Raw genomic sequence first — 23,251 nt, forward strand, 5'->3', positions numbered from 1 at the left:
AACAAGTGACTCAAATGATGAGTAATAAGACACAAAACCCTTTGTTACTAGGCTCCCAATCAAACCTGATACAGATTAGTAATCTCTATCTGAAAGTAATTTCCATTTTCCTGCTTTTCACTGGCCTTTATAAACTGACTTAGTGCTCTTAATTTGATCTCTGGTCATCAGTGTTCCTGGTAACCACCATCTGTAAGTAGTCCTCAAAACAAAGGATTAAACTGAATAGAGACAAATGAAAGTAGCTGTTCCAGTTTGTATGAATGTGAAATCTCAAATGAATGGAACACAGGCGGGATGTAATGTAATCATCTGTTTTAGAAAGAGTTTTCTAATAGTTTTTCTATTTTTATTATATAATTATTTTATGGATACCAAACACCAAGATAGGATTACAGAGTGCACCACTGGTTTAAGGGATAAATCCCATGAGTTGAATGGTACAATCTATGGGAACTTTTGTTAATATCTTCTGCAAGCTTAAGTCCCCTTGGGACAGTAATGGCTATGAATATGAACTTATGTACTTTAGAATAATCTGCACAGTGTTACTGTTATTAACATTTATACTTGTATTTTTGAATCTTAATTTTAGCACTATATTTACAAATGTATAAACATTTGTTGAATTATAATGAATAATTTATTATTCTCTTACTACAGGCAGTCTCTGAGCTAAAATTATCTATTTGTGACATTTAATCTTTACAACAGCTCCTTCGTATTGATAAAATTCAGGCTCAAATAGGTTAACTGTAAAACACTGTATCTCCCTCAAGGTAGAGTAGAAGTAACACCCTTATGCATTTTATGACCTTTGATATTGTATTGAATCTATTTAAGAGCATATTATTTATATAGAAAACAACAGAGCTAGTCATAATAAGCCACGTTAAATACTATTTTACTGCATTTTCTGTCTGTATATATCATAGAAGTCACTATGGGTGGCTTACAAAATGTGAAAATACATTTTTAATAAATCATACTTTTTAAAGAAAAATACTCTAAAATTAAAATTGAACTGTTTTAACAAAAATGAAGTTAAAAAAAAGTGTCAGTATCTTAGAAACTACATCTTTGTTTCCTAACTAGATTTGTACTTTTTTTTCTATTAATCTAGAGAAATTCAAGTAAATGTAATATGATAATGAAATCATCTAAATAATCTAATGTTTTATCATCTTTTCACAATTACAGTCATAGTGTTTACCAAAGGAAGGTCTGAAACACTTTTTTCATATAGGACTCAGTTTTAGATACTGCAGATATGTGACAAGCATGTCGTACAAAGCAATAAAATGATTCCTTTAGTTATCACTAGAATGTGTCCAACCCTTTATAGTCCCAGTGTGATAGCATGTCAGTTAAATTCTTCCTCTCCCTCCTAAATTGAAAAATCCTCCAAATAAGCAGATAAGAAAATAAGAATTATCTTAAAGTTTTGAGATATTTGGTAAATATCTCTGAGACCTTAATCTTGGAATTAACTCATTTACACTGTTCACTTCTTAAACAGGAGCAGTCACCCTGTACCTTGGGAAATACTTGAGTGCTACACTGATTTCAGGTCTGCTTTCATTTGAAGTATGGCAAACATGTCCTAATCAATTCTGCAAGGCTCATAATGTCATCCCTTGGCATGATATTAATAAAAACATTGAAAACAAAAAAGAACAAGGAGGTAAATTTTCAGAAACAAAATTAACAAATTTCTTTTGGTGGTCATTTCAATGATATTTTCTATTATTTTTAAATTGTGCTATCTCTTCAGGAAAAGAAAAAATTCCCCAAACTCTCCATGTTCAAATCCCAAAACTTTCCAGCATGTCTATGAAGGAAACAGTTCCAGTTTTAATGTATATATTTAGAAAAAGCATCACGTATGTCCTAAATATCTAAATTTCAGTGATGCAAATTGCAAATTAATTGGAAAGTAAATCTAGCAAGATGAAGTGGTATGGTCTAAAAAGAGTCACATATTTCTAGTTCACCTCTGAAAAGTTATGAAAGTTCAATTGATTTCATAAGTGCAGTTTTCTATTAATGGTCAAAACTATTTTACTTTGTGACTGACAATTTCTTTAATTTCTCCCTTACATATACGAAGCTCTTCTGCATTACCTATAGACAACAGAATATGCTTGACAAGAATCAAGACTATGACTAATAAACACAGCAGTAATAATTCTGTAATTTTTACTCATACAGTCCCTTTCATAGCAGTTTCTTGAAAACAAGTTCCCCCTAACCCCATTCTGTAAAATGTTAGAGGGGATTTCTTTTGAAGTATAAAATTTCTCCACTAAAATATGGCATTTATACTGCCGGGAATAGTAAAATATCCTAAGTATTTCCCATGAACAGTATAAAATAAACTTGTTAAAGTTGCCTGCCTCACCAGTTTTACTTGACTTTTTAAAAGAGCTTCTTACAATATCCAATAAAAGAACATTTTAAATAGTAATGCATTTAAGAACAGTGCAATAGACAGAATACATGTATATAGAAAAAACATATTTATTTGTAGCAAAAATAATTCCATAAATCCTTTAAGGTGCAGTTACAATACTTAAAATTAAAGCCTACATTGTAGCAAAGAAAAAGCCCATTTACATGAATGTACATAAGCAAATATTTCAGAAAGGTGTTTGTGATTGTTTTCTAAGGCTGTTATAACAAAATACCAGGTTAGAGTTTGCAATTGATTTTCTCCCATTTCTGGAGGCTAGAATTCCAAAATCAAGGTGTCAGCAGGGTCGGTTCTTTCTGAAACCGGAGGAAAAGATCTATTCCAGGCTCTCTCCTTGGCTCATAGATTGTTGTCTTCTCATCATCCCTTGTATCCCTTGATTGTACCCCTTCTCATCATCTTTCCTCCTATGCATGTCTTTGTGTCTAAATTTCCTCTTTTCATAAGGACACCAGTCATATTGGGTTAGGATTCATTCTACTGACCTCACTTTAGGTCAACTGCCTTTGCAAAGACCCTATGTCCAAATAAGGTCACATGCTGAGTTACTGGAGGCTAGGATTTCAGCATATGGGGGAGAGGGCACAATTCAACTCATAACACTAATACTAATACATAACACTAATAAAGTGGGTTTTAAGGCAGGGATGTAAATATTCCTGGAGGTGAACAGTCTGTCTGTATTGACAACATAGCACTTACCAAGATTGAGAGGTTTTCAAAAACAAACATGTGAAAGTAAATTTATATTAATAGAAATCATCATGACTAAAATTTGCATTTTTCTTTTTCAGGTAAAATTTCATCGTTCATCTTGAGTATGATATAGATCAGTATAATAACTTCCTATATAGTTAATAAAGTCATGTCATTGTTAAACACAAAGTCATGTTTAACAGATAAAGTTAGATTTGTAGTATCAGATAAACTTATCAGATATGAAATATTTAGGAATATTAAGTTTAGCTACTCAAAAGTGAATAATAATGTATAATATATACATACATTTATAGTCAATACAAATACATCTGAGCAGGTCTGACTCATCATGACCAGAAGTTTAAACATGTCTAGTTAAACATGGGCTATTGGTGTGTTTGTGTATATTTACTTGCATGAGTGCCTTTTATTTTAGTGAAAGAAGAAAGAGTTTTGCAAACATACCTTGAGAATCTTAAAATACCGGAAGGACACTACACTAAAGACTAAGCAACAGGAACCAAAATTCAGCAGAATTTAAGTTACTACCATTAGCATAACTCAACCGAAAATGCTAATTGGTGGAATGAGAAAATTGAAGCTATGTGGCTAAGAAATTAATATTTATCATCTTTTTATCATATCAATGTAGTGCTATAAAGATTTGGAGATCAGACAGATGTTGAACAATTAAGGAATTCCTCAGCCTCAGTTTCCCTGTATATTAAAAATGGTATGATAATCCCTGCCTGAAAAGGTTTGATCAAGACAAAGTCCAATACTTTGAATATCTATCTGGTTAAGAGGTAAATTATACTTAAATCTGCAATCTTTTATAGGGTCTGCCATAATCTTAAATCTTTTACACTTAAATCTGCAATCTTTTATAGGGTCTGCCATAATACAAATGTCTCTAAATTGCTGCATTTTGACCTGTGAGGTTTGGGAAAGTATTATTTAGGGAAGCACATTACCTTCAAATGACCTCAATCAGTGTTAATTTGGTATTTACAAGAAGGGGGGAGAAGAAAAAAAGAGGAGCAGGAGGAGGAGAAAAGGAGACGGAGGAGGTAAAAAAGGCATAAAAAAATTAGAAAGTATTTCTGGGAGTGTTGTTTCAAAAATTCAACTATTGACTGTCTTTACAAGTTTACCTGTGGAGGTCAAAGCAACTCCATCTTGAAAGCTAATCCACTCTATTGGCTTCTGATTAACTTCTGTTCTGGGAAGGCTTCTAATATTTTCTGTTTATCTATTTTCCTTGTGTAAGAGCAGGTACTTACCACAAATTCTGCCTTTAGGTCAAACAACCTTTATGACATCATGCTTCAATTGTCCTACAGTTCACTTCTGAACCATCCCTTCTCCCCTGTGATATATAAGCCCAAGTTCTGGGGGTAATGGTGTGGGAATCCACCATCTCAACTTGCTGCTGCCCAAGACACAGACATGGCTTCTGTTTCTAAGTCCCTATTAAATATTTCTTCCAAGGAAACTGGTTTTGTCAGCCTCTCTCTTCAGCCTGTCAGATTCCTGGGACTTTGGGGTAGGTTTGCACACACCTCCCCACAGTGAAACTTCACCTTTTTAAAAAGCACTTTACAAAGCAAAGTACCCTTTCCTTACATAAGAATAGAGTCAGAGACTGCATTGTGGATGTAACATTTATCCAGTTAAATGCTAAAAAGCAAAGAACAACAAACACACACACACACACACACACACACACCCGTGGATTCCTGCACTTTTGATAGCATAGTATTTCCAATGACATTATCATATACAAATACACAAAAAAATTCTACTTTTCAAACAACATAGATGGAGCTGCAGATGACATACTTTTTAACACTGTGATATATGATTAAAAATGTGATTCTAGTGATAAAGACATAATGTTGAAGATGCATGAGACAAGTTTGAAGAAAAAGTCATCATATATGTTTTGAGAGTGAAACAAGGAATACTATATTAATAATTTCATATAACGTAAATTAAAATATGTATGCAAAATATTAAACTATTATAGTCTTGTCTAAGTGTATTCATTATCTACCTATGTTTACACAAAAATTCAAGTGTATAAACATTCTACTTCTTCCTATAATTTGTTTGATTTTACTTGAGTAAAGGGAATATCATTTTATATCGTCATATCATGATAATGTGTTCTCCTTATAATTAGATATATAAGGGATGTGAACAGGCCTAGTAGCACACCAGGCATGTAGTATTGGAAATGTTAACGTCCTCTATTTTCTAGTCAGCTGAATAAATGGAGCACAGAAAAAAAAATTGACCAAGAATGTTTGATGTGAAATCAGTGCATCTGGGATTTTAACTCTGAAAGTAACCAAAATAAATCACAGAATATTAGAACTGAGTAAGACAGAAATTACTTAGCCAAACTATTTTTTCATAATGAAATTTAAAGAGAAATCAAATAATTTTCCATGTTCACTTAGCCAATAGGGGAACCAGAACCTGGTTTTCCACTTTCACAACACTTTCTCTTATAAAATATTAGCTCCCTTTACTCCCAAACCATAACTCACTTGCTTTTCTTATCTTGAAGAAAAGCATTGATATATGGACTGGACCACTAAAAGACTGATCTGAGCCAAGTCTAAAATAAGATGGGTAGAAACAGCTAAGAAGTAACTTTGACTGTCATTTCACAAATCCATCTATCTATTAATTCATTTATTCACTTTTTCAATTTAATATATTTTCACACTCCGTGGTGGTTTTATATTATATCAATTCAACTAAGCTGGAACTACAGTGTATGGTTTGGGATTAGGGTTGGCTACAAAGGAAATTTGGGTAACATTTAGAAGGTGGCAGTGAAGCAATAGCCATATTAAACTTAGAAGACTACCGTGTGATCAAGTGTTACTGCAACTTAGACATACTGTGGAGATCTGCTGGTTCATCTTATTGGTGTTGGGTGTACAACTCCTTCAGATCCCACTAATATTCCTTATTTGGTTCCTCGGAATCTAGGGCAAGGCATCCACTTCTAAAAGGAAGGCCTTGGTGGCTAGAAAGTCAACTGCATTATTGAAGTTGGAGACCTGGAGGTAGGTTCCACCTTGTCCTCATGGGTTCCAGATTATCTTCACAGGTTCTGTTTTGTCCTTGTTTCCCGCAGTGCATCTTTCCTTTCTGACTCTCTGACCTGTGAACCTTAAGCCCAGCTTCAGAGGCAGAGCAACAGACTTAAATAGACTGGTTAGCTCTAGGAATGCCTAAGGTCAAATCTCTACCATAAATCCTTGCAGAAGCATTTCCCAGGGTGATAAATCTCCACTTTGCGCTTGGCTAATTACACTGGAACACTTACTTCAGTACTGGAAGGGCACTACTTTGTTGTCTCTGGAAAGGGTGCTCTGGACATGAATCTGCTTTGTCCATGATGCTTCTCCCCAAAATTAACACACATGAACTTCCAGAATGCCTTATTCACTTATTCATGGAATTCCATATTGCATCGCTTCTGATTAAAAAAAAAAAAAAAAATGGGCTCATGCTTATGGAAGTCACCAGTCTTCCCACGCTGCCCATCAAAAGGATGGTCTTTGGAAGACTCAGTTATGCCACCAGTTGAGTACCAATATTTTACAAGAATGAACTGATATCCTTCAGGGAAGCTTTATATGCTCTAAATCAGTAACTAATATAGCTAGGATGACTGTTTCTCTCATAGCCGGATGTCTCATAGCCGGATGTCTCATAGGTGGAAATGGAAGTGGTTCCTCTCAACTCACTATACATGATTCAACTAGCAAAATCTGTGCTTCTGACTCCCAAGACATTGGGCTATGTTGGTCCAGAGCTCTTAGTTCCCAATGGTACAATGCTAACTCTAGGGTCTGTAGCAATGGTTCTATTAAACTGGAACTTGAAACAGCTACCTGGCCACTTTGACTCCTCATGCCAGTGAATCAAGAAGCCAGTAAGAGGTTACTATACCATGTGAATTAATTATTCTAAATATCAAAGGGAAATTGGACTACTACTACCACAATATGGGTAATGAGGAGTATGCATTGAGTACAAGAGATCACCTGGAACATCACTTAGTACTCCCTTGTCATATGACAAAAGTCAATGGAAAATCACGGTTCATTGCAGGCATTATTGCTAATGGCCCAGACACTTCAACAATAAATGTGTGATTTACCTACTAGGTAAGGAAAAGTGACCAGTCATGGTGCTTGTCAAAATAAACAGAAAATTGATTGCATAGTAAAAGAAGGAAATTATAAATACTAACTGCAACCATTGACGAGCTGCAGAAATGAGTATTGTAATATTATGGTATTTCTTCCTTATTTTGAAATTAATATATTTGTTTTTTGTATTAAATATATGTGTATCTTTGTCAGTACTTTTAACAGCAAAAACCACAAGTACTTTTGCACCTACCTAATATATATTAAACAATTCTTTTTTTCCCCTTTTCTTCCCTATCTACCTCCCATCTAAGCAGTGTTGATAGTAGCTAATCACATATTTCAGTATTGAAGTTATAATACTTCAAAGGGGGAGCACGGCTCAGCTAGAAAAGGAATGAACAACATCCAAAGATGGATTAAAAGGCAGAATTACTTTGCTATTACATTTTTTATAAGTTATGAATGGTGCTGGGTGCAGTGGCTCACGCCTGTAATCCCAGCACTTTGGGAGGCCGAGGTGAGTCGATTACCCGAGGTCAGGAGTTCAAGACCGGCCTGCCTAACATGGCAAAACCCTGTCTCCACTAAAAATGCAAAAATTAGCTGGGGATAGTGGCAGGCACCTGTAATCCCAGCTACTTGGGAGGCTGAGGCAGGAGAATCGCTTGAACCCAGGAGGCAGAGGTTGCAGTGAACTGAGATCGCGCCGTTGCAATCCAGCCTATGTGACAAGAGCGAATCCCCGCCTCAAAAAAAAAAAAAAAAAAAAGGAAGTTATGAATGGTTATAAAAGATGTATATTAGTGCCAAATTGACAAGGATGGACTGTTGTGGCTATGTACATTGTCATATTACCTAAATAGAGGTGACAAATCCCAGAATTCCTTCAGGAATTTGCTTGGGGCTGCTTTGAAGGTAGCCATCAGAGAAATCGGAACAGGAGTTGGGTAGTGGAACGAAAGCAGCACCCAAGTTTATGATTGGATAATTGGTAAACTGCCAGACTTTTCTGCTGCTCGCATACATTGTCACTGATCTGCTAGCTCACCTTACTGATGGGAGCACCTGGGCTCTTTTAGCTTCCACTGAATAATAGCTCCATCAGCTTCTCCAAATTCTGGCCCACAATTCCTTCTGCAAGATCACCTCCTTCAGCTTCTCTACATCCTAAGCAAAGGAGTTTGTGGAATTCATGGTGAAGCATACCAATCTCCCCTGCAGGCCACGTACATCATTAAAATTAGAACTCCAAAGGCATGAGAAAGACATGGGTTCCAATTTGTCTCTGGGACTCCAGCATATCCTGAAAAGTTCTAGTTCTCCTTGTTCTCTCCAATTCTGTATCTGTTTTTCTTCCCAGCTGCCTATAGGAAGCAAACTTTAGACCCATCACAAGATGGAGAAGCAACAGCCTTACATGAACTACTTAACCAGGTCCCATGATTGCAGAAAGTCAAATCCCTATAATAAATCTCTTATTCCTTATGACTCACAATGATTTTATTTATCTTATCAATCACCATCTAGCTTACTTCCTGTTATGGGTTAAATTGTGTCTTTCAAAAACATATGTTGAAGTACTAGTCCCTCGTACTTGTGAATGTGATTTTATTTGGAAATATCTCTTACAAATGTAATCAAAGTTAATATGAGGTAAGCCATATTACAATACAATCTCCTTATAAGAAGAGGAGAGACACAAAGATAGAGACACACAGAAGGAAGAGGGCCACATGAAGATAGAGGAGGAGATTGGATTTACAGTATCTTCACACAGCCAAGGAAGTTCTGGGGCTACCAGAAGCTGAAAAAGGCAAGGAAGCATCATCCTCTAGAGGTTTTGGAGGGTGCATGGCCTTACCAATACCTTGATTTGAGAAACCTAGCCTTCAGAACTGTAAGAAAACAACTTCCTGTTGTATTAAGCCATCATAATTTTCAGTCATCTGTTATGGCAATTCTAGGAAACTAATATATTCCCCTGGTTAGGATATTTCACATATTAAATAGGGAATGATCAACAATATCAAATACTGAGGAGAATAAGAGGAAAGACAAAGTATCCATAAGATCTGGTAAGGAGAGGCTGTTGGTAGATGACTAGTTGAGTGGAGTTATGAAAATCAAATTACAGTGCATTGAGGGGTGAATTAAATACGAGAAAGAGAAGGAATTAAAAGTAAAGTTTTATATCTGTGAATATGGTTATGATGTGGATAGGACAATTAGCGTGGAATTTGGGGGAATAGGTGCAAACAGTCATGTAAAGGAATTTTTAATGTGAGAATCATGAGGCTACCTATAGGATGCATTTAAGTTTGTATGTGGAAGATAGAATATCTCACACTATTTCAATGTAAGAAGAGATGTATGTAGACAGTGCGGAAAATCTTCTGGAATCAGCAAATGCGTATTTACCTTTCTACAACATTATCCTTAGAGTTCAAATGCAAACTTTCATTATAAATGAAATTGCCTCTTAGCAAGAGTCATTGTTGTAAACTAATATGCACTGGGGTGGGATGCCCATTTATCTTTTGCTGAAATCTCTTTTATCAAGAGTACTATATTATAGACACATGACAAAAATATTTGCTTGTTTTAAAAATATAATTGAACATTTCTCATTGGTATCATGTGCCAATAAGCTGTAAGACTCACAGATACTTGATTCTATTTATTTATTTATTTTACTTTATGTTCTGGGATACAAGTGCATAACATATAGGTTTGTTACATAGGTATACATGTGCCATGGTAGTTTGCTGCACCTATCAACCCGTCATCATAGTTTTAAGCCCCACATGATTAGCTATTTGTTCTTATGCTCTCCCTTCCCTTGACCAGATCCATCCATGTCCCTGCAAAGGACATGATCTCATTCCTTTTCATGACTGTATAGTATTCCATGGTGTGTATGCAGCACATTTTATTTAACCAGTCATCATTGATGGGCATTTGGGTTAGTTCCATGTCTTTGCTTTATAGTAGAATGACTTATAGTCCCTTGGGTATATATCCAGTAATGGGATTGCAGGGTCAGGTGGTATACCTGGTTCTAGATCCTTAAGGAATCGCCACATTGTCTTCCACAATGGTTGAACTAATTTACATTCCCACCAACAGTGTAAAAGTGTTCCTATTTCTCCACATCCTCGCCAGCATCTATTGTTTCTTGACTTTTTAATAATCACCATTCTGACTTGTGTGAGATGGTAGCTCATCGTGGTTTTGATTTGCATTTCTCTAACGATCAGTGATGTTGAGCTTTTTTTCATATGTTTGTTGGCTGCATAAATATCTTCTTTTGACAAGTGTCTATTCATATCCTTTGCCCACTTTTTGATGGTTTTTTTTTTTCTTGTAAACTTGTTTAAGTTCCTTGTAGATTCTGGGTATCAGACTGTCGTCAGATGAGTAGAATACAAACATTTCCCCTCTTCTGTAGGTTGTCTGTTAACTCTGATGGTAGTTTCTTTTGCTGTGCAGAAGCTCTCTAGTTTAATTAGATCCCATTTATTAATTTTGGCTTCTGTTGCAATTGCTTTTGGCATTTTCATCATAAAGTATTTGCCCACACCTATGTCCTGAATGGTGTTGCCTAGGTTTTCTTCTAGGATTTTTACGATTTTTACGATGCCTAGGTTTTTAGGGTTTTACATTTAAGTCTTTAGTCCATCTTGAGTTAATGTTTGTATAAGGTGTAAGGAAGGGGTCCAGTTTCAACTTTCTGCATATGGCTAGCCAGTTTTCCCAACACCATTTATTAAATAGGGAATCCTTTCCCCATTGCTTGTTTTTGTACAGTTTGTTGATGATCAGATGGTTGTAAATGTGTGGTGTTATTTCTGAGGTCTCTGTTCTGTTTCATTGGTCTATCTGTCTGTTTTGGTACCAGTACCATGCTGTTTTGGTTACTGTATCCTTGATGTATAGTTTGAAGTTAGGTAGCATGATGCATCCAGCTTTGTTTTTTTGCTTGGCTATACAGGGTCCTTTCTGATTCCATATGAAATTTAAAGTAGTTTTTTCTAGTTCTGTAAAGAATGTCAATGGTAGTTTGATGGGAATAGCACCGAATCTATAAGTTACTTTGGGCAGTATGGCCATTTTCATGATACTGATTCTTCCTATCCACAAGAATAGAATGTTTTTCCATTTGTTTGTATTCTGTCTTATTTCCTTGAGTAGTGATTTGTAGTTTTGCTTGAAGAGGTCCTTCACAACCCTTGTTAGTTGTATTCCTAGGTATTTTACTCTATTTGTAGCAATTGTGAATGGGAGTTCATTCATGATTTGGCTCTCTGCTTGACTATTGTTGGTGTATAGAAATGCTTGTGATTTGATTTTTGCACATTGATTTTCTATTCTGAGACTTTGCGGAAGCTGCTTATCAGCTTAAGGAGTTTGGGGGCTGAGACGATGGGTTTTCTAAATGTAGAATCATGCCATCTGCTAACAGAGACAATTTGACTTCCTCTCTTCCTATTTGAATACCCTTTATTTCTTTCTCTTGACTGATTGCCCTGGCCAGAACTTCCAATACTATGTTGAATAGGAGTGGTGATAGGGGGCATCCTTGTCTTGTGTCGGTTTTTAAAGGGAATGCTTCCAGCTTTTGCCCATTCAGTATGATATTGTCTGTGGGTTTGTCATAAATAGCTCTTATTATTTTCAGACATTTTTCATCGATACCTAGTTTATTGAGAGTTTTTAACATGAAGGGATGTTGAACTTTATCAAAGGCCTGCATCTATTGAGATGCCCATGTGATTTTTGTCATTGGTTCTGTTTATGTGATGGATTACATTTATTGATTTGTGTATGCTGAACCAGCCTTGCATCCCAGGGATGAAGCCAACTTGATCGTGGTGGATAAGCTTTTTGATGTGCTGCTGGATTCGGTTTGCCAGTATTTTATTGAGGATTTTCACATCGATGTTCATCAGGGATATTGGCCTGAAGTTTTCTTTTTTGTTGTGTCTCTGGCAGGTTTTGGTATCAGGATGATGCTGGCCTCATAAAATGAGTTAGGGAGGAGTCCTTCCTTATTAATTGTTTGAAATAGTATCTAAAGGAATGGTACCAGCTCCTCTTTGTACCTCTGGTAGAATTTGGCTGTGAATCCATCAGGTCCTGTTTATTTGTATTTATTTATTTATTTATTTATTTATTTATTTATTTATTTATTTTTTTGTTGGTAGGCTATTTATCACTGGCTCAATTTCAGAACTTGTTATTGGTCTATTCAAGGATTCGACTTCTTCCTGGTTAAGTCTTGGGAGGGTGTATGTGTCTAGGAATTTATCCATTTCTTCTAGATTTTACAGTTTATTTGCATAGAGGTGTTTATAGTATTTTCTGATGGTGGTTTGTATTTCTGTGGTCCAGTGGTGATATCCTCTTTATCATTTTTTATTGTGTCTATTTGAGTCCTTCTTTTTCTTCTTTGTCTAGCTAATTGTCTATCTAGTTTGTTAATTTTTTGAATAAACCAGATCCTGGATTCATTGATTTTTTGAAGGGTTTTTCGTGTCTCCCTCTCCTTCATTTCTGCTCTGATCTTAGTTACTTTTTGTATTCTGCTGGTTTTTTGGATTTGTTTGCTCTTGCTTCTCTAGCTCTTTTAAATTTTATATTAGGGTGTCAATGTGAGATCTTTCTAGCTTTCTGACATAGGCATTCAGTGCTATAAATTTCTCTCAACACTGCTTCAGCTGTGTTCCCCAAGATTCTGGTACATTGTTTTTTTCTCAATTATTTCAAGGAATTTCTTGAATTCTGCCTTAATTTCATTATTTACCTAGGAGACATTCAGGAGAAGGTTGTTCAATTTCCATGTAGTTGTGTGGTTTTGAGTGAGTTTCTTAATCCTGAGTTCTAATTTGATTGCACTGTGTTCTGAGAGACTGTTTATTATGATTTCAGTTTTTTTTGCATTTGCTGCTGAGGAGTGTTTTACTTCCAATTATGTGGTTGATTTTAGAATAAGTGCCATGTTGCACTGAGAAGAATGTATATTCTGTTGACTTGGTGTGGAGAGTTCTGTAAATGTCTATTTGGTCCACTTGATCCAGAGCTGAGTTTAAGTTCTGAATATCCTTGTTAATTTTCTGACTTGCTGATCTGCCTAATATTGACAGTGGGGTCACTATTATTGTGTGGGAGTCTAAGTCTCTTTGTAGGTCTCTAAGAACTTGTTTTATAAATTGGAATGCTCCTGTATTGGGTGTATATATATATTTAGGATAGTTAACTCTTCTTGTTGAATTGATTCCTTTACCATTATGTAATACCATCCTTTGTCTTTTTTTATCTTTCTTGGTTCAAAATCTGTTTTGTCAGAGACTAGGATTGCAATCCTTGCATTTTTTTTCTTTCCATTTGCTTGGTAAATTTTCCTCCATCCCTTTATTTTGAGCTTATGTGTGTCTTTGCACATAAGATGGGTCTCCTGAATACAGCACACCAATGGGTCTTGACTCTTCATCCAATTTGCCAGTCTGTCTTTTAATTGGGGCATTTAAACCATTTACATTTAAGGTTAATATTGTTATGTGTGAATTTGATACTGCCATCATGATGCTATCTGGTTATTTTGCACACTAGTTGATGCAGTTTCTTCATAGTGTCATTGGTCTTTATATTTTGGATTGTTTTTGCAGTAGCCAGTACCAGTTTCTCCTTTCCATATTTAGTGCTTCCTTCATGAGGCAGGCCTGGTGATGATGAAATACCTCAGCATTTGCTTGTCCCCTGACTTATGAAGCTTAGTTTGGTTTGACACGAAATTCTGGGTTGGAAATTCTTTTCTTTAAGAATGTTGAATATTGGCCCCCACTCTCTTCTAGGTTGTAGGGTTTCTACTGAAAGGCTCACTGTTAGTCTGATGGGCTTCCCTTTGTAGGTTACCTGGCCTTTCTCTGGCTGTCCTTACCATTTATTCCTCCATTTCAACCTTGGCAATTCTGATTATTATGTCTTGGGGTCGATCTTTTCATGGTGTATCTTAGTGGTGGTCTCTGTATTTCCTGAATTTGAATGTTGGCCTGTCTTGCTAGGTTGAGGAAGTTCTGGATAATATCCTGAAGTGTGTTTTCCAACTTGGTTCCATTCTCCCCATCTCTTTCAGGTACTCCAATCAGTCCTAGGTTTGGTCTTTTTACATAGTCCCCTATTTCTCAGAGGTTTTGTTCATTCATTTTCATTCTTTTTTCTCTAATCTTGTTTGCATGCCTTATTTTAGCAATATGGTCTTTGAACTCTGATATCCTTCCTTTCGCTTGGTTAATTTGTCTAACGATACTTGTATGTGCTTCATGAAGTTCTTGTGCTGTGTTTTTTAGTTCCATCAGGTCCTTTATGTTTCTCTCTAAACTGGTTTTCTAGTTAGCAGCTCCTGTAACCTTTTATCAAGGTTCTTAACCTCTTTGCATTGGGTTACAACATGCTCCTTTAGCTCAGTGGTGTTTGTTACTAGCCACCTTCTTCTGAAGCCTACTTCCGTCAATTTGTCCATCTCATCCTCCGTCCAGTTCTGCACCCTTGCTGGAAAGGCACTGCAATCATTTGGAGGTGAAGAGGCACTCTGGCCTTTGGGTTTTCAGTGATTTTGGGTTGCTTATTTCTCATCTTCATGAATTTGTCTAGTATCGATATTTGAGGCTTCTAACCTTTTGATGGGGTTCTTGTGGGGACTTTTTTTGTTGTTGATGCTATTGTAGCTTTCTGTTCATTTGTTTTTCTTGTAATGGTCAGGTCCCTCTTCTGTGGGGCTGCTGTGGTTTGCTGGGAGTTCACTTCAGGCCCTATTTATCTGGTTCACTCCATCACCCACTGGAGATGTCACTCAAAGAGGCTAGAAAATAGCAAAGATGGGTGCCTGCTCCTTCTTCTGGAACTTCTGACCTCAAGGGGCACCGATATGATGCCAGTAGGAACACTCCTGTATAGAGTGTCTGACGATCCCTGTTGGAGGGTTTCACCCAGTTGGGTGGCACAGGGAACAGGACCAGTTTAACAAAGCACTTTGACTGTCCCTTGATGGAGGAGGTGTACTTCGCTGCAGGGGACCCACTCATCTGGGCTGCCTGGTTTCCTCAGAACTAGCAGGAGGAAAGACTAAGTCTGCTGGTCTTCGGAGACTGTGACAACCCCTCCCACTAGGGGCTCAGGCCCAGGGAGATCAGAGTTCTGTCCCTGAGCACCTGGTTGGAGTTTTAGAAGCTCCTGCAGGAAGGCCCTGCCCAGTGAGGAGGGATGGGTCAAGGTGAGGCCTGAAGAGGCACTCTGTCCGCAGTATGTCACAGCCAATGTGTTGGGCTATGAGGGATACCTCTTGGGACCAAGCCATCCAGCCTCCCTGGGTCCAGCCAAGGAAAAACACAACCTGGAGCTAGAGAGATGGCTGCTGCCCTTCTCCTGCCCTGGTAGGTTAATGTGTTAGGCAGTTATCCGTCCCGGTGTTGGCTCTCACCCTCCCCCAAGGAGTTCAAATGGCTTAGACAGCAGTCAGCCACAGCTGTGGTTCTGGTCACTCTTCCCTCCATGAGCTCAGCAGGCTTAAGTGGATTCTAGCTTACTGACTGTTGACAACCTGTGCAGTTCCATGGTTGGGACCCTAGGCACTGGTGGCGTGGGTTCACGCGTGGGATCTTCCAATCTGTGGGTTGCACAGATCTGTGGAAAAAGCATGTTTTCCCAGGCTGGATAGCACGCTCACTCACCGCCTCCCTTGGTTGGGGGGTGGCAGCCCCTCTGCTCCATGAGGCCCTCAGGTGGACCATTGCACCACATTTCTCTTCCTTCCTCTCCATGGGTCATGCCAGCTGCCTAGTTGGTTCTGATGACAGAACCTGGATACCTCAGTTGCAGGTGTAGGATTCGCACGCTGTTATCATTCTTCTCAGTGGGAGCCTCCTATGGCTACTGCTTCTAGTCAACCATCTTGACCCGCCCCACAGATACTTTAAAGAGCCACACTATCCATGTACCTTCATGAATTGTGGTTTCAATTATTTGAATATATGTATATGTGTGTATGCATGCATATATTATATCCATATATATATGGAGAGAGAGAGAGAAAAAGGTTAAGGTTATCCTTAACCAAGAGGATAACCACATTTTTTTTTTATACACAAAGAGGAAAAAAAAGGAGAAACGAATAGGATAGCCACTCTACTATCTAATCATGAAGCACTTATACCTGGTCCAGAAAAGCTTTAAGAAATTATCTAGAAGCTACACAGACAAATTTTAGAGGAAAGGATGCCACACTACTTTATTTTCATCACAGTGACATCTCCACTTTTCCCAAAGCTTCTATTATTATAACTATTTCACTTCCTTCCATTTCCTGTTTTCCTTGAATAGCTTATTAAGTCCAGTAAAAATATAATGATGGCCACCCAAAGAGAAAGCATACATCTCTCTCTGGGTATTTGTCATAAATACCATCATATTATTCAAGAGACTACAAATTAATGGTAAATTCTAGAGTTTATATAAAGGTTCAAAGGTTCTCTCATGAGCAGCTTTTAGCTTATATGGACTAGAATTTGAATTGGGTCTGATGTTTTCAAATGGTAAATCGCTTTTTTTCCCCCAAAATAAATGTGGAATTATACAATTATATAAATCTTACTAATCATTCTTTCATTTTGAAGAATATTACATAGTCATTCCATGCTGCTAATCAAGGAGGGGTGCCCCTCATTCAACACAACTGTGAGATTATTTGACTGTTTTTTACCCACGTACAAGTACAAACTCCTAAGACAATCTTATGAATCTTTATGATCCAAAATATTACATAGTCAAAGCAAAATTCACTGATATATTAGTTTATGGCACAAACTACAAATCTACCTTTTGGATTGTCCCCTACCCCAGCATATCTACTCACTAAATACTAGTAACAATACACACACATACCTGTCCCCTACCAATTGTGGATGACAAAAAAAGTGTTTCCATACGTTGCTAAATGTCTCCTAGGGACCAAAATCACCCCAGGTAAGAACCTCTAAAATAGAGCATGATCCCTGCACACTGAAGGTACTCAAGCTATGCTTGAGTACCGTTCTAGACACTTTAGAGACAACATCATCTCCCATCTGAGTGTCCTGCTCTGGCACGCTGCTCTCAAGAACCCAGCAAATCTTCCTGAGTGGAAAATGTCAGAGTACCTTCTGAAGTATGTCCACAGAAGAATCACAAATCTTAGAGAAGAAGGAGGCGGGGGGAGATGATGTAAATATGAAGCTGACTGTGAACTGGAATGATGACAGCTTAACTAAATATATCCAAGTACTGAAGGTGGCTAATGACATCGAGCAGGCTAGCTTAAAATGTTTTCACAATGGAGTACAGAAATTTATATTCACAGCAGAGCATTAGAAAAAGGTTGATTTTACATAGCACATTTTCTTTAGGGAATACATAAATATATATATCTGTGAAAAAATTAATTCAAGTAAAGCACTTAGCACAGTGCCAGACACATGGTGAGTGTCCATTAAATGCATAAGTGCTGGCTGCTATTCTTATTAGTAGTAACACTGGCATTGATCATTTTATTGTATTAATTTAATTCATTATACACTTAAACATTTTAGCGCTTAGGAACATTTCTTCTGGGATACACCTCTGTTTGTTCTCTCCCTCTCTCTCTCTCTTTCTCTTCGCCCCCCTTCCTCCCTCCCTCCCTCTCTCCCTCCCTCTCTCCCTCCCTCTTTCTCTCACTCTCTCCCTATTCTTTCCCTATTTGTTGTTTTGCCTGTAGAAAATTCCTACTCTTCTTGAAAAGTTCAACTCAAAAGTGAACTTCTCTCAGAGGCTTTCCCTAAGGTCCCTTATTCTTCCAAGTAAAAAATTAACTTTCTCTTCATTTCTATTTCCACAACACTTAGTGCATATTTACATCATCGTTCTTAGCACATTTGTATTATAGTTATTAAAATCTGTGTGTGGCAGCCCCACCACAGTCCCTGGCCTCCAGGCTATGAGCTTTTGAGGCCTTATTTACTCGGCCTTATGTCCTCTGTGCTTGCCACATGGTAGGCGCTCAACAAAAGCATGCCAAACTCAGCTGAATTATCTGGAAAATTCAATCATGTGGAAACCTCATTTCCCAATAATGCCAGATATATGAGGTGTGACTGAAGAGCAATGCCTTCTATATAGAATTTGGGGCTGTCAGCCTTATATGAAAAGATTAAATAAGTGAAATGATGCAAAGTGTGTTAACTTTTTACCAAGTAAAATATAGATTTGGATAAATATCAGAACACTCCTTTAAATTACACACATTTAAATATGAGTAGGGATAAATTGGGAAGGTGGGAGAAATGGTAGGAATAAAATATATAATTTTAAGAGCTATACATCTCACTAAGATAAATAAGAAAAGAGGTGACATAATGGATCTGCCATATTTTAAATTTGAATGCATAACACTGTCAAGTAATTCACAGACTAGATGGTTAATAGGTCAGACTGTGTCTTGAATATAAAACATATCCATAAAACATCAGTCAAAATTACTGTACAGATCTCCCTCACCCAGCCACTCCTAGGCAGTACCTTAGGGAAAGGAAACTTTACATATGTGAAAACATATGCATTGTCAAATAAATTACATTAAAGAGTACCATCTGCCCTGACTTTTCAATTGTTTCTGAGTTTAATTGAAAATATGCAGTAGATAAAATCCACAACTTTGACACAGAAGTTTTGAGAGGTGACTCTGCTTTAAAAATAGCCAGAGGCCGAGGCGGGTGGATCACAAGGTCAGGAGATCGAGACTATCCTGGCTAACATGGTGAAACCCCGTCTCTACTAAAAATACAAAAAACTAGCCGGGCGTGGTGGCGGGCGCCTGTAGTCTCAGCTACTTGGGAGGCTGAGGCGGGAGAATGGCGTGAACCCGGGAGGCGGAGCTTGCAGTGAGCCGAGATCACGCCACTGCACTCCAGCCTGGGAGACACAGCGAGACTCCGTCTCAAAAAAAAAAAAAAAAAAAAAAAAATAGCCAGAGGTACTAGTTCCTTTTTCTACTTCCATTTTAGTTCTTTAAGAAGTATATGAAGCCACAAACAGTCAATACTTCAAAAAATTAATAGGATTTTAAAATTACTTTTCAAATTGAAATTCTTTACATTTTAACCATGATCACGTGATGTGTAAATAAAGTATTTTTAATACAATACTCTTCTAGAGAATTAAAGTCAAAGTTCCAAAGTAGTGGTAAATTTTTTTCACAAAATATTTACTCTTCTCAGAGAATCCTCAGAGAATTAAAGTCAAAGTTCCAAAGTAGTGGTAAATTTTTTCAAAAAATAAAAAAAGATACTATTTATTTTCATTTCCTATGGGAAAAAATACCTTCCATAGCTAAAGAAAAATGAGAGCAACTAATTTTTAAATCATAAGTGTTTTTTGTTTTGCTTTGTTTTGATATTTTACTTTCTACCTGGCAGAAGTTGGGAATGCTATTTTGTAAAGATGTGTGTAGCATAAAATTATTTCATTACCTTTTTTCTTTCAACTATAATTATTCACATTTCTGTTTATACAAATAATGTTCATCATAAAAATTTAAAAAAACACCGAAAGTGATGAAGAATTAAAATGTAAATTACCCACATCCTGCAATGAATATTTGATGGGTTCCTTCAATCTGTTTTGTATATAAATGTATTTAAAATAGTATAATAATGTAGATAACGTTTCTTGGTTTTAGTCAATTAACATTATTATTTGAGTATTTTTCAGCGTTAGTAGTTTTCAAAAATGTAATTTGTATTTGCTCTGTACTATTCTTCCAAAAATTATACCTTAACTTTTTTCTTGTTTAATTATGTTCAATTTGTGAATTGTAAACAATAATACAGCAATAAACACTTTTAAATGAATCTTTGTCTACATCTGTCTATATCTGCAATGTTCCTGTAAGATAAATTCATAAATAAGAGCTCTCTCATCCCACACTACCCTATCCCCATATTTCTTCAAGTGTATTTCAAAGAGTTTTACTATTTATCTAAAACTTGCATTTTTAGCTATTAAGTTCACAGAAAGATTCAATGATATTGCTATTAAAGTGGGTGGCATTTATTATTACACTCCAAAACCTACCTATTTATTTTGCATATATTAAATTATGTAATAACATCAATTATTTATTAAAGACACCTAGAACACTTTTTTTACTTACTTTATCTTTACAAAAAGATAGGTGTCAGAAAACAGTACCAACTGTTATTATAATAAAAACCAATTTTTCCCATTATGTATATAGTTCTGTAAACTAAAATAGACACTCACATGAAGTTATATGAAAATATATTGACCAATGTATTTATTATCAACTATGGTCTTTGCATTGGGCTATGCATTAGCCCTTCCCACATCATCTAAAATTATTTTTTGATCTGAAATATTTTTCATTTGTTTTTTATTTTTTCAGATTTGTAAACTGAGACTCCAAGAAATACAGACATTTCCCTATTTGGGAATTTCAAAGTCTATGCTCTTATGGCACTATATTATTATTTTCTATGGTGACTTTGAAGTCCTTCATAGAAACCTGAAATATTCTATAAGACATATTGCTATTTCTATATGTTATTTCCCTTAAACATCTTTCTTTGGAAGAAAAGGGGGAGTACAAAAAGTGAATCCTGCATCTATAGGTAATAACAAGGCACAGGATTGCATTTTCTTACAATGCAGAATAATGAACTCCTGACAGTGAACAAATGCTTGTTTTAAAATTAAAAAAGTGTTTTGCTAGAGATTGTCCTACCTTATCAACAGTATATAAAAGTGAAATATGGCCAGGTGCAGTGGCTCACACCTGTAATCCCAACATTTTGGGAGGTTGAGGCAGGGGGATCACCTGAGGTCAGGAGTTCAAGACCACCAGCCTGATCAACATGGTGAAACCCCCTCTATACTAAAAACACAAAAATTAGCCAGCCGTGGTGGTGGGTGCCGGTAGTCCCAGCTACTCGGGAAGCTGAGGTGGGAGAATTGCTTGAACCCGGGAGGCAGAGGTTGCAATGGGCCAAGATCGTGCCATTGCCCTCCAGTTTGGCAACAAGAGCGAAACTCCGTCTCAAAAAAAAAAAAAAAAAAAATTGAAATATGAAGTATGAGTCTCTGAGTGTGAATATTTCAGGATTGAAATAATTAGTAAAAAAATCAAAATACATTAGCAAAAACAAATATCACAGAAGACAATAAATATACCATAACCCTAGAAGATAAAGTAACAATCATAATTCAGTAACACTATTCAATAGATGTTCAAAAATGTGAACTTGGTAGAACGGAATTAAGATTGAAATGAATTTTTAAAATACTATTTGGTAAATTAAATAGAAGCCTATCCAATCCATATCATTCCAGAGTTTCAAATGGCAATGGAAGAGAATGCCAGGCAAAGATATACATGCACTTTAGATTTTACAAATTAAGTCAAAGGAATTAGGAAAAATATCAGTGAAATCCTAATTCTGAGAGTAGATTTAAACACGTTACAATAAAGTCTTAGCCAAAGTATACCAAAGAATACTGAAAGAACATGTAGCTATAGTAGCAGAAACATTAAGAGTAATATTTTTTAAATTAGGTATAATTAGAAAAATACCAGAGGTGCAAGATAAACGTCTCATTTTTTTTAAAGAGAATTAAAATTTCCCAAAACTATAAAGTCAGGTGAACTAAGCATCAATATCCATAAATATTCCAAAATGGACTGCTAATAAAAATAAGCATGAGTTTATTTAGAAATAAACTATAAATTATTAATAGACTCTTAGTTCTTCATTTTTATCATTTTTGTCATGTGTTAAATTATACCATTCACATCCTTAGAAAATAGAAAGGTAAAAGTAAGCTCAAAGGGAGCTTCATTACATGACATTCAGAAATATACTGAGCAGACAGAACAGTGGGCATACAGAAAAGATAGGAATTTTAATTGTGATCAATGTAAAATTCTGCAATTAGACACAACTAATAAATATATTCTAGAAGATGGAAAACTGGTATGCCAATCATTCCCGAAAAAAATACTTAGGATATAGATAACCAACTACAAACTCAACATACATAAAAATATATATAACTGACTGAAAATAAACATAATTCAAACATTTTAGGATATGTATATGGAAGTAGTATTCCAATTTTGAGTAATAATGATGTCAAAGCATTGAATCAAGTTGAGGAAAATGGTAGTGCTGAGGATAAAAATAAATGACTTATCCTTATCTCTTCTTTAAAAAACTCATAATCCAAGTGTGAAAACAGACATAGAAAAAGATAACTATAATAAAACAATTTGTTAGTTTTGGCAATATTATTAACTAACATTCAGAATATTATTTTCAACTCTTCTCACTAATTTTGAAAGATATTATTATTATTTAACATAAAAAGAACCTATTATAGTATTCATCATATATGCCTGGCCCTACGAGAAAATAATATTAGCATCTTAATTTTATAAATGAAACCATTGGATTGAGATTTTTTAACAACATAACTTATCCACAGACAAATAGCTAGTCAGCGTTAAAGTCGAGAAACAAATGTAGGTATTTCTGCCTTGAAATTACTGCTGTTAAAAATAACAATGCATATCAGTTGGTATGTATTAAAGTGAGTTCTGCTGAACTAGTGTTCCACAGGATATTAGTAAGTACTACACACCCAATGAATCCACAGCCAGATAATTTTGAGGAAGATTAGCTAAAATAAAATTGATAGGGCATGCGCACATGTGTGTGTGTGTGTGTGTGTGTGTGTGTTGTCACTGTAAAGCCTTTTTAAGACTTTAATATTCTGATATGCATTGTGAATCTCTTAGAGGATAGTCTAACAGGAA

At 36.1% G+C, this 23,251-nt stretch overlaps 1 protein-coding gene across 1 annotated transcript in view; it reads right to left on the reverse strand.

Moving 5' to 3' along the window:
* The window catches only part of BMP5 (bone morphogenetic protein 5), a 122,559-nt gene that overhangs the window by 41,730 nt on the left and 57,578 nt on the right, over window positions 1-23,251 (reverse strand). The window lies entirely within an intron of this gene.

This window comes from Macaca thibetana, chromosome 4 (genome assembly GCF_024542745.1).
Source record: "Macaca thibetana thibetana isolate TM-01 chromosome 4, ASM2454274v1, whole genome shotgun sequence".
Taxonomy (NCBI): domain Eukaryota; kingdom Metazoa; phylum Chordata; class Mammalia; order Primates; family Cercopithecidae; genus Macaca; species Macaca thibetana.